Source organism: Vombatus ursinus, unplaced genomic scaffold (genome assembly GCF_900497805.2).
Source record: "Vombatus ursinus unplaced genomic scaffold, bare-nosed wombat genome assembly UNPS02010394.1, whole genome shotgun sequence".
NCBI lineage: Eukaryota > Metazoa > Chordata > Mammalia > Diprotodontia > Vombatidae > Vombatus > Vombatus ursinus.
Genome location: NW_020950172.1, coordinates 1,253,123 through 1,264,777, shown reverse-complemented (window position 1 = coordinate 1,264,777; position 11,655 = coordinate 1,253,123). Strand labels below are relative to the sequence as shown.

The 11,655-nt window shown below is 51.3% G+C and overlaps 1 long non-coding RNA gene across 1 annotated transcript in view; it reads left to right on the top strand.

Moving 5' to 3' along the window:
* The first annotated feature begins 265 nt into the window (after nucleotides 1-265).
* The window catches only part of LOC114037405, a 57,070-nt gene continuing 45,680 nt past the window's right edge, over nucleotides 266-11,655 (top strand). The window contains exons 1-2 of the long non-coding RNA XR_003568439.1: nucleotides 266-473; nucleotides 769-853. This is a non-coding gene — a long non-coding RNA (uncharacterized LOC114037405). The remainder of the gene's footprint in view (nucleotides 474-768; nucleotides 854-11,655) is intronic.

Here is an 11,655-nt window from a genome sequence, read left to right as displayed (position 1 = left end):
CTGTCTCTCTGTCTCTCTCTCTCTCTCTCTCTCTCTCTCTGTCTCTCTCTTTCTCTCTCTCTGTCTCTGTCTCTCTCTCTCTCCTTCTTTTTGCCTGCTGAATAATTCATCATATCAGGCTCAAGCCGGGACCATTAGCATGCATCGGGCATGCTGTTTGTGTGTTTGCTAACATTCTTCATTCAGGACTTGTTAATGCCAGACGAGCTTAACACGCTTCTCCCTCCCCCCCCAGCCCCGCGCAGCCCCCCTTCTTCTCCCCACCCCCCTTCTCTCCCTCCTCCCTCTCTCTTCTCTTCTCCTCTCTTTTTCCTTTCCCTTTCATGCTATCCCTCTCAGCCCGCTATTGTTGTCGTGGCTGCGAGCTGGCAGCCTGCACTCCTTGTGGGCTGGGCGGACGGCCTGGGAGCCGCGAGCTGGGCCGGGGCCGCTGCTGCGTCCGCCTCCGCCACGACCCGGAGCCCCGTTGCTAGGTAAGGACCGCCTTCCCCCTGGACCCAGCTTGCTCCCCGGTCCTGTCTTCTCTCTCTCTCTCTCTCTCTCTCTCTCTCTCTCTCTCTCTCTCTCTCTCTCTCTCTCTCTCTCTCTCTCTCTCTCTCTCTCTCTCTCTCTCTCTCTCTCTCTCTCTCTCTCTCTCTCTCTCTCTCTTTCCCTCCCTCCCTCCCTCCCACTCCCTCCCTTTCTCTCTTCTCACTCCCGCACCCCCAGAGAGATTCCGTACGTGCCAGTGAGTATATGTGCTCCTCTCTCTCTCTCTGATTTGCACAGGAGGCTTCAGAACTGACTGCGGCATGGAGTAGCTGGCTCCCCCATTTCCCCACGAGTCCCGGGGTCTCTCCTCATCCTGAACCCGGTAAGACTTTCCCATCAAATCCAAGCCGGTTGATTGGCATCTGGTAACGTGGCAGGTTAATTTGTTCTCGGCAGCGGCAGCGTGGCCCAGCCTGGGGTGGGGGTGCAGCCATCGGGCTTCGGTGCCAAGGAGGGAAATGAAGTTTGAGAAACTCCCCCCTCCAGCCTGCTCCGGAAAGGGGGCCCTCCTGAATCTTCGTGGCCCTGGTAGCTAGAAATAGAACTTGTATATTTTGGGTTTCACGCTATTGAGTCTTGGGGAGAAGTCGGGTGGGCCCTCTTCCACCCCAGCTTGTTCCAAACCAGGGAGAAAGAGTTGAAGGAGGAGGATGAGGAAGAAGATCGGAGGAGGGCTCAGGTCTTCTTGGACAAAGGTCCACTTCTGCTGGCTTTTTTGAATTCACAAGTCCCACCCTGGCCTGGTCTGGCCTGGGCCGCCCTCCCTGCCCTCCTTGCTTCCTTTAGTGGGACTTTGTCCGGTGTTTTTTTTTTTTTTTTTTAGTGCAAGGAAAGCCCCAAAGGACGAAATGCAGTGTTGTAAAAGCGGCTCCTCTACTCTCCCAATTCGGTTTCCTTAACAACCTTATCCAAGGGCAGTGCAGGCTTAATGGTGAACTCCAGAGAGTTGGGTCAGAGCCCCTGACCATCTTCACTTTTTCAGACTCTCTGGGCCTCTCCCTCTCTCTCTCTCTCTCTGTCCTCTCTCTCTCTCTCTCTGTCTCTCTTCTTTCTCTGTCTCTCTCTCCCTCTTTCTGTCTCTGTCCCTGTCTCTCTCTCTCTGTTTGTCTCTCCCTCTCCCTCTCTCCCTCCCCCTTTTTCTTTCTTTCTAAAATGAGATCCATGTTGAATTCCTCAGGAACATAATTTTTTTTTTTAACTTTCTGTGCTTGCTCCATGTGAGTCTATTTAGATACTAGCTGGAGGGATTTGTGTGTGGAATACTCCTAGAAGGCAGTATCCCCAACAGCTCCAGGGTAACAGGGCTGGGGAGATGCTGCTCATTTTCCTGAAGCCCCTCTCCATTTGGGAAGAGCAGGCCCTCCTTCTGGGCCCGGAATGGCTGATCCTGGCTGGGAGATTGGCCCTTAGAGCCGTCCTCGGGTGCCCACCAAATCACACACAGATAAATTCTGAAAGCTTTGTTTTTATGTAGCCTGTACCCCACAAAAAAAGGAAAAGCACAGAAGAGCTCTTCCAGATCTCTTTTCAGCGTGGCTACAAAGGGTCATTTGGGGGAGGCCCGACCCCTTCTTTCCTAAACTCCTCTGAACCTGAATCTATTTCTCACCTGCCCAGGTCTGTTCTTGCTTGGATTTTCTCTTCAGCTGCTTTAGGGTTCCCAGATCCCCTCCTTCCCTCCACCCCCCAACTTCGGCCAAAGTCGGGCAAGAAATCGGGCCCATCAAACACTCTTTGAGCTGGTTTTTTATGGCGGCGTGAATCCAAAGCAAAGCAAACAACAATAACTCCTGACCAGCTGTACTAAGTGGGCATTTGGAGGTGGGTCACACAGGGTTTGGCAAAGCCAGGCCAAGAGGACAAGGAAAGGGGTAGGAATGCGGAGCGGGCAGGCAGGCAGGCGGGCAGGCGAGCCCTCTCTGAGGTCATCATGGACTTGATGGCAATGGGGAAATGAATTCCTGCCAGAGGAGGCTAAGGGTGTGGATCTTCAGGCAGATGAGAACAGAGCTGGCTGCCTTTTTGCCTGTTGCAGAACATGCAAAGTCCACACTGCGCTACCCTCCCCCCCAAAATGGCCGACTCTGAGAACCCCTGACTCGTGGCGTGGCGTGCCTTCTTCTGGTCCTTCCCTTTCCTGTCCTCTTCTCCCTCGACATTGTGGTTTGGGGAAGTGTGCTTTGTCTGAAAAATAATGGGGTGGCCCTGGGGGGGATTGTGGAAGGGTTCCATAAAACATCCCATGTAAATGAGCTTAGACTTGAGGCCTAATTTCACGTGGAGCTTCCTCATAGAAGGACGGCCCAGTGAACGGAAGGCTTATTTTGAGAAGGCCAGTTTCCTGGCAAATGTGACCTCGGTGTAGATAAGTGCTCTGTTGCCCGGCTTCTTATTAGCTACTGGAGGGCTGAATTGGGGGGGGGCGGTGCTGACCATCAACATGGAATGTGGTGCCAGCTGCCTTGAGTTCATCTTTATTTCAGCCAGCATTCTATTCCAAGGCTCTAAGCTTCGGGGTAAATTTTGGACAGTTGTAGATTGGGTGGTTTGGGGTGGAGAAATTCATTGCCCTCCCCTCCCCACCTCCCCCTTGGAGGCCATATTTGATGGCTTATTAAAGCATTAGAACTGGAATATCTTGCAGTCGAGTTGGGAGGGGAGAGACTTTTCATAATTATAATTCTGAGAATTGGGGAATTTTGTAAAAACATTGCCAGTGGTGTGGTCACATGTGGAATAGTGGTTTTTTGCTGGCAACATTTGATATCCACATTTGTCCCACATGAGCTCTTAGCAAAAGCCCTGGTAAGAATTGGTTAGTTTTATTTTGCTGGAATTGAAGAATTCCTGGGTTTGAAGAGCTCTTGGGAGGGGAGGTATGGAGAGATAGGGGGGTAGCTGACATCTGAAAGGTAAGAGTGGCCCGATCCTGGCCCCCCTTCCTGTAGAGTTTTATTAGGCAGAAACGGGGATGTCCTCTTGGGAATCCAAATGAGAAGCCTGGTTACTCCACTTCCTACAAATGGCGGCTGAGCTGTGACCAGCCTTGCTGTGGAATTGAAGCCACTGAATGATTCCTAGAACAAATGAGGAAGAGCTTGAGCCTTTGAGGTGCCCTGCTCGCCCAGCTCCCGTTGTCCTTGTGGGCGCGCTCCTCCCTTTGGGCTTTTGGTAGATTTTTATTGTTGTCGCTGTTGTTGTTTTAGGAAGATGTGCTCGGAAAGACAGTTTTGGTAGTCCAGCTCTGCGTATTTGGGGGGACAGAATGCGCCGTTCAGGCACAAAAGAAAAGAAGAGAAGAGGATTTTTTAGGATTAAGAAAAGGGTAAGAGAGCAAGCCAGGTATAGTCATGACATGGAAACACTTCTGCTGATGGTGCCTCCGGATTTCTGCCCTTCCTGAATTTCAAATATTGAGATGTGATTGGAAGGAAAGGAGAAGGCACGGAGCCTATGTGCCATTGTGTGCGTGGAGCGCGCCGTCAGAGGGTTGGGCCCCGGGTCCCCCTCCCCTCTTCATCAGGACAGATGCTGTTCCGAGATCATTGCTCCTGGGATCCCTGGGAGGGAGGTAAGGGCTGAAGCGAGGCAGAGAGGTGGACAGCTTCCTGGTGCCTTGGGGAGGGGGGGGCATGGAGGAAGAAGAGGAAAGAAAGAGGAGGAAGAGAAAGATGAGGGGGAGGAGGCTGGAAGGAGGAGGAGGAAAGGAGGAAGACAGAAGGAAGAAGACTTAGCTGTCTTCAGCCCCGCAGCACTTGACTTGCCCAGTGGACATGCTGAAGCAAATCATGGGTCTACCCAGCAGCCATCAGTGACGTTCTCCCAGTCTTTGGCTCTTCCAGGGTGGCAGGAGCCCAGGATGGGTGACACCTTCCTTTCAGAAAGCTGAAATGGGTTCTAATGAGGCATTTTCCCTTAAGTGCAGCATCACTTGTTTTCTGCTTGGAACAGGTGCAGATCAACAGCCCACTTTGCTTAGCGGGTTGTTGCTGTGGGGCCAAAACAGTGCTGTCTGCTGTGCAAGATGGTGCCTTCTAAGGAGGACTGGGTGGACCTTGACTTGGGGCTTACTCCACCACATGGCCTTGGCCTTTCTGAGGGTGCATTGAGGAGAAGGAGGAGGCAGCCTGGGGGAGGAAGGGTAGGTACTGTGTGAATCAGAGCTCTGGTTTGGGTGATATTGGATTTCCTCCTTGCTGGGCAGACATGGCTGCCTTGGTGTGGGGCAAACCTTTTCTCGAAGGGGCAAACTGAAGGGGGAAAATAATGGGGGCGTGAACAAATATTTGAAAGATGAGGTCATCTGTTTCAGGCTGTTTCATCAATGAGCAAATCCTCGAAAACACCTCCCCCCCCCAACCTGTGTATTGGATTGTTTTGTTTTTGAGCAAAAGTAGCTTCCGGGCACTAGTGAATGAAACCATTCTGATATTGGTTTCCAAGAGGGAGGCATGTGTAATCAATGAGAACAGAGGCTCTATTTCTCATTTTACTTTTGGGGTGGGGGAAGCAGTAGGTTAATCTTTTTTATTTTTCTTTGCGTTCTCATAAGTAAACTTGTTTATGAAAGGTCTACAGCCCTCTGATCCTAAGAAAGAAACGAAACCTCCTGACTGCCGAAGGCTAGTCGGTGCAGGGCTCTGAGGCTTCCAGATCGCCTCAGCTATTGTGGGTTTTTAGAGATGTTAGGAACCTAGTGGCCCTTCAGTCCAAGACCCTCCTTTTAAAGAGGAGAAAACTGAGGCCCAGAGACAGGAAGGGACTTGACTAGGGTCACCGCCCCAGGAAGGGGCAGATCTGGGAATATGACTTTGACCCTCTCCCAAGCAGGGTCTCTTTTCCCTGCCCCCCCCCCAACACTCTGAAAACCCAGGATCTGGAAATATGGCAGTTGTCTCTTGGCTGAGCAGACATTGCCAGAATCTGTGGATGCCCAACTCTCAGAGTCCTCCGGGGCAATTGTTTGGGAAGATTGTGATGTTAGAGCTGAGCTGAGCCCCCTTTGGGGCTTGCTCATTGTCTGGCACTGATGGGTTTGTCTCAGCCTGCCAAGGCAGAGGCATTGGGCAAAGGAGGGAAAGGGTCCTGGGAGTCCATGTTTCAGAAGGAGAGAATGGACGAGCAAGGGAGGCTTGCTGGATGGAGCCTTTCCTTTGCTCCATAGACATTTTAGCTTCTGGTGATCATTTGCTGTGATCTGAATGAGGACAGATAATAGGGGAAGGCTACACTCACTGGGCATTGCCCTTTGAATGACAACTCAAATTTCTATACATTTGCAAAGTGATTTCCTTACAACCTTGTGGGGTAGGTGTGACACTTACCATTATCTCCATTTTACCAAGGAGGAGACAGACTTCAAGCGGGAGGGAGAGAGGATGGGATGGTGGGCAGAGCCCTAGGTCTTGGGTCAGAAGCTCTGCATTTGAATCCCAGCTCGGCCCTTAGTGATTATGTAACAGTGGGCATATCCCTTCCCTTCTCTGGACCCTGGTTTTGTCTTCCCTAAAATGAGGAAGTCTCTCCCACCCAGCCCCGAATGGACATCCTCAGATTCTGTGCCGTGATCACGATCATGGGATCCCCCGTGTTGAGCTGTGGGGGCCCTTAGAGATCACGTGAGTTCAAAGGCCCCGTTTTTCAGATGAGAATATGGAGGGGACTGATGAGCCTGCCGTTAGAGTGGTCGTGTCCGTATGCAGGCTTATTCTCCCCCTTCCCATTGCGCCATGTTTCTGTGATTATATCCCCAGCGTCTAACATAGTGGCTGGTGCCTAGTGGGCCCATAGGCAAAGCTTGATGGACAGAAGTCTCTGAGGTGGTATTTGAACCCAGATCTCCTGACTCCAAGTGAAGCCCTGGGGGCTGTTCTAAGAGACAGTTACCACAATTCTGGCCCCAGAAAAACACGTAGCTTGGACCTGATCTTTGGGTGGAACTCGTGAATTTAGTCTTTCTAGAAGCCTGTGAGAGCATGGGGGAGAGAAGCAGTCACCCCCGCCTGCAGTGGAGCAGGAAAACAGAAACAATTGTTTCAACCATCAACAATGGGCCTTTATCAAATATTGATTTTCAGGGCTGATGAATGCTTTTTGAAGGGACCTGGAGCCTGAAGAACCCAGAGCCTTCCGAAAGCCACAGATGCAGAAGAGTAAGTCATGTTTAGGAAAGGAAGGAAGGAAGAAAGAAAGAGAAAGAAAGAAGGAAGGAAGGAAAGAAAGAGAAAGAAAGAAGGAAGGAAAGAAAGAAAGAAAGAAAGAAAGAAAGAAAGAAAGAAAGAAAGAAAGAAAGAAAGAAAGAAAGAAAGAAAGAAAGAAAAAAAAAAGAAAGAAAAAAAGGAAGAAAAAGAAATTTCCTATAGTTCTTGGAAAATTCCAGCAAGAAAATTCTTCCTGATTTTGCACAGTGGTAAAACTTTCAGAAGTTTTTCCTGCGCTCGCTCTCTCCCTCTCTCTCTCCTGATTTCCTGCCATCAAGGTAATATAGGGTAAGAGAGAGAGGGCCGGGTCTACTCTCAGACTCCAGAGTTTCAGTCCTGGCTCTGCTATGTATCAGCTGTGTGACCTTGGGCGGATCTCTTTCCCTTTCTGAGCTTTAGTCTCTTCCTCTGTAAAGAGAGGAGTTGGCCTAGAATCAGAGGTTCTTAACATGGGGTCTGTGAATTTAAAAAAAAGAATATTTTGAAAATGATTTCAACAGAGTTGGTGTCTGTGGTCTTCTGCTACAAGCAGGATTCTGAGCGGTGTCTTGAGGTTTCACCAGCCTGACTGCCTGGGAGCTGGGATGTCGTTAAAGGGAGGAAGGGGAGGAAGGCCCAGCTACCCATGCCAGGGGTCCCCTCCAGCTCCTGTGACTCTGTAGGCCTTGGATCATAACAACGACAGCTAGGGCAGCAGTGCTCATTTACATTGCACAATGTGCTTTAGGGCAGACAAAGCACTTTCCATATATTGTCTGGCTTGAGTCTCTCAAGAGCCCTTTGAGGTAGGCACTCCTATTGTTCCCATTTCACAGCTGAGAAAACAGTCACAGAGGTGGCTTGGCTTGCCCAGGATCTCACAGCTAATATATGTCAGAGGCTGTGCATGAATCGGTCGGCCAATCACTATAGAAGGGTCATCTAGACCAGTCCTGCTATGTTCCAGATCCACAAGCATATATTAAGTGCCTACTGTGTGCCAGGTATCATGCAAAGACAAACCTGGTCCTCTTCTGGGCTGTGTGGCTGTAACAGTATCCTGGAACTTAGATTTAAGAATGACTTTCCTTCTGTTCAGTCTACTGGGCTGACTTGGAAAATGGAAGCCAGTTGAATAGTGGATGCAGGAGGGCATGGAAAGGGGGAGCCATGCTCTGGGCCGTCCTCTTTGAGTGCTCCCCTCCTGGGCAGACCTCACCTGGATGTCTGGTTTGGCTTTGCAGAGACCTGGCCACGGAGGGATAGCGTTCATTTCTGATTCCTTCAAAGGCACTTGAATTCCTCACCGTTTTCTGATGGTGGCTGGGATGGTAATTGTGGCACCATCCATCAACAGGGGATCTGGAGCTTGTTGGGCATTTGTGGTACAAAGAGACATGGCTGGGGCTGGGCCTCCTCCAGCACCCTCTGTTTTCTCCAGCCCTTGAGTTCCCTCTGGCTATACCAGAATCTTGTGATAGAGATCCCACCCGCTGGAGTTGGTGGCTGGGCCGCTGACTTGCTGGGTGACCTTGGGAAAGTCACTCCTGTCCCCTGGGTCTCTATTCCCTCTCATGTGACATGAAGGGGTTATTCTAGTTCTGGCCCATTGTTGGGAAGCCCCCTTTTAGCTTCACCCCAGGTCTCTGGTTTTCCAAGGTGGTTTGTTGCTACTTTGAAACTTTCTATCTTGTGACTATTCCCTTCATTGCCAGGGCCAGTTTCTGACCCTCAAAGGATGCTCTGCAAACAACCAAGGCTCAGAGGGCTGAGGGGAGCATAACTTCCTTGGGCTCCCCAGAGGATGGTGGGGGCACTACTGGCTCTGGAACTCAGTGAGGGGCCTGGGATGTGGTAAGATGGCTGCCAGGACTCCCACAATCCCATGAGCTTCCTCAAGTGTACTGAACAGAGTTGGCCAGTGGGAAGCAGACCCTAGTCAGCATATAATGCCCTGTCCTGCCACCAGGGGCCATCACACAGGCCTCCAGGATGCTCCCTCCTTGGCTCTACATACTGAAATCCTTCTCTTCCTATCGGCGCATCATGGGCACATCCCTAATTCCCATCCAGCTGACCGTTACCGATCCTTTTCCACAACCCCCTGTGTCTCAGTGCTACCTCCTCCTGCCAGGGTCCCAGAATCATTGTTAGCAGATTGAACTAGAAGGGACCTCAGAGCTGCTAGGCCAGCCCCTCATGTTACAGATGAAGAATCTGAGTGACTGGCCGTAGGTCACCCTGGGAATAAGGATCAGAGGTAGGGTCTGAACCCAGGTCTTCCGATTCCAGAGCCATTGACCTGCCTTGATTGGCAGCTTCTTGAGTGAAGGAGGCGGGTCTTCCTATTCCCGTTTATCTCTACCATGGACTGCAGAACTCCGGACAGGGCAGAGGCCCAACCAGTGACCGTGGCTTTGGATTAAATGGAATCCACGTGGGCCTGGAAATATGATTTCAAACAGATCTTGGATCTTGGGATATCAGAGCTGGGGGGGCCTTAAGAGACTGTCTAGAGCAACATCTTCATTTTCCAAGCAAGGAAACAGGAGTGGAGAGTGTGTGTGTAAAAGGGGCTTGTCTCTGTCTCCAAAGAGAAAGAATCTCTACATTTTGAGAAGTCAATCACCTTTCATTATTTTTCATAGATGAATCTACCTCCCCCAAGATAGATTCCTTTGGGGACTTTACAAATGGTGCCTATGGGTATTGGCAGTAACACACGGCCTAGCCTAGGACCCCCAAAGTGGAGGTGCAACCCACTGCTCTCTACTAAGAGTTTACATCTTCAAATTCAGCTGGTCAAGACTTCACAGGATGGCTGAGGGCTAGAACTGGGAGGACCCTTAGAAATGGCCTAACCTGTAAGACCTCCCCATTTTTGTGAGAATGAGGTTGAGGCCCATGGAGGGACAGTGACTTGGCCAAGGTCATATGGCAGTGATGGAGTTGGGATTTGAATTTGGAGCCACTATCCCAGACTTCTGTCATGATGGACTTCATTTCTCTCTCTCTCTCTCTCTCTCTCTCTCTCTCTCTCTCTCTCTCTCTTCCTTACACACACACAGCCATAGCAAATGAAGAAAAAACCACAGGCGAGACAATCGCCTTCTGGTGGTAAAATGTTGGCTCACTGGTGCCTTTGCATGCACAATTCCGGGGAAGTGGTGCCACAGCCCCCCCCTCCCCCTTCTGTGACTCCTATGATAAGAATAGCACTTCGTAGAAATATTTGCCAGGTGATTGGAGTTTCTTGAATTCAGAATTCCTTTGGAATATATTTAAGAGAGATATTTACATTTAGATCAGTCTTTTATAATTACATTTTAAATTATAATAAAATAATTAGGCTGTAGCTGAGATTTTTCCCATACGTTTTTATGATAACCAAAGTGATTCTAAATTGTAAGTGTGTAGGGGCTCACCTCCAGATGTGGATTAGAGTGCACACTGCATGGCACGCACGTGACCAGCATTTGAGAGCAGTGGGGAAGACACAGAGGAATTAGGATTGTTTGGAGATCAACTGTTTCCCTTAATTTAACTGACGGAGGCCTTGCCAAGAAGAACCCAGTCTGCCTTGTAATTGTTCGAGTTCTGAGACGGTATTTGTATCAGAAAGCCTATGGAACCGACCTTTTCCCGTTGTTCTCATGGGACTTTTCGGAGGGGAAGTCTTCCTTTGCAGAAAGTATGGGGAGCGGTGGAAAGTCTGCCTCTTAGAAAGAGTCCAGGCTGAGGCCTGGTGTTGTTGCTGCAGGACCCTGGGGTGCTCCCATGGTTGTGCTGCACGTCTTGTAGGGGTTGCCATTTTCACCTCAGGAGAACAAGGGGATTGTATTCCAAGTCCTCTCAGGCCCCTCCCCCACAGCTTTGCCATCCTCTAACTAACCTAAGGGCCGCACCCCTCCCCCACTTCTGCCATCTTCTGTTTAAGGCCTCTTCCAGCTCTGCCAACCTTGGAGTCTATGATGGGCATTCCAGAAGAAACCTTATAGCTCAGGCACTTTAGCTGGGGATGAGGGACCATGCTTCCCATGATGAGGGTGGGGCCTGGGGAGAATCTCTGTGGATAGGATGACTCTTTTCTTTGTGCCCATCTCCAGCCGCCTCAGACCCTTCAGAGATGCTGAAAACTAAAATGTCCAGAGGCTGCAAGCGCTGTTCTTGGGGCTCTCTTCGGCCTGTGGCACACACCCCTGTCTGGGGGCCACGAGTGCTGTGCTTAGGGGCTCCCCTCGGCCGTGGCATGCACTCTGTCCAGAGGCTGTGAGTGCTGTGTTCAGGGGCTCCCCTCAGCTGTAGCACACACTCTGGCAGGGGGCTGTGGCACTGTGTTCAGGGGCTCCCTTTGGCCGTGGCACACACACCCCTGTCCAAAGGCTGTGAGCCCTGTGCTTAGGGGCTCCCCTCAGCCAGTGGCACACACCCCTATCTGGGGCCACGAGTGCTGTGCTTAGGGGCTCCCCTCGGCTGTGGCATGCACTCTGTCCAGAGGCTGTGAGTGCTGTGTTCAGGGGCTCCCCTCAGCCATTACACACACTCTGGCAGGGGGCTGTGGCACTGTGCTCTGGGGCTCCCCTCGGCCATGGCACATACTCCTGTCTGGGGGTCATGAGTGCTGTGTTCAGGGGCTCCCCTTGGCTGTGGCACACACTCTGGCAGGGGGATGCGGCATTGTGTTCAGGAGCTCCCCTCGGCCCTGGCACACACTGTCCAAAGGCCGTGAGTGCTGTGCTCAGGGGCTCCCCTAGGCCGTGGCACACAGTCTGACAAGGGGCTGAGCGCTGTGTTCAGGGGCTCCCCTCGGCCGTGGCACACACTCTGGCAGGGGGTGTGAGCACTGTGCTCAGGGGCTCCCCTTGGCCGTGGCACATACTCTGGCAGGGGGATGTGGTATTGTGTTCAGGAGCTCCCCCCGGCCAGTGGCACACACCCCTGTCTG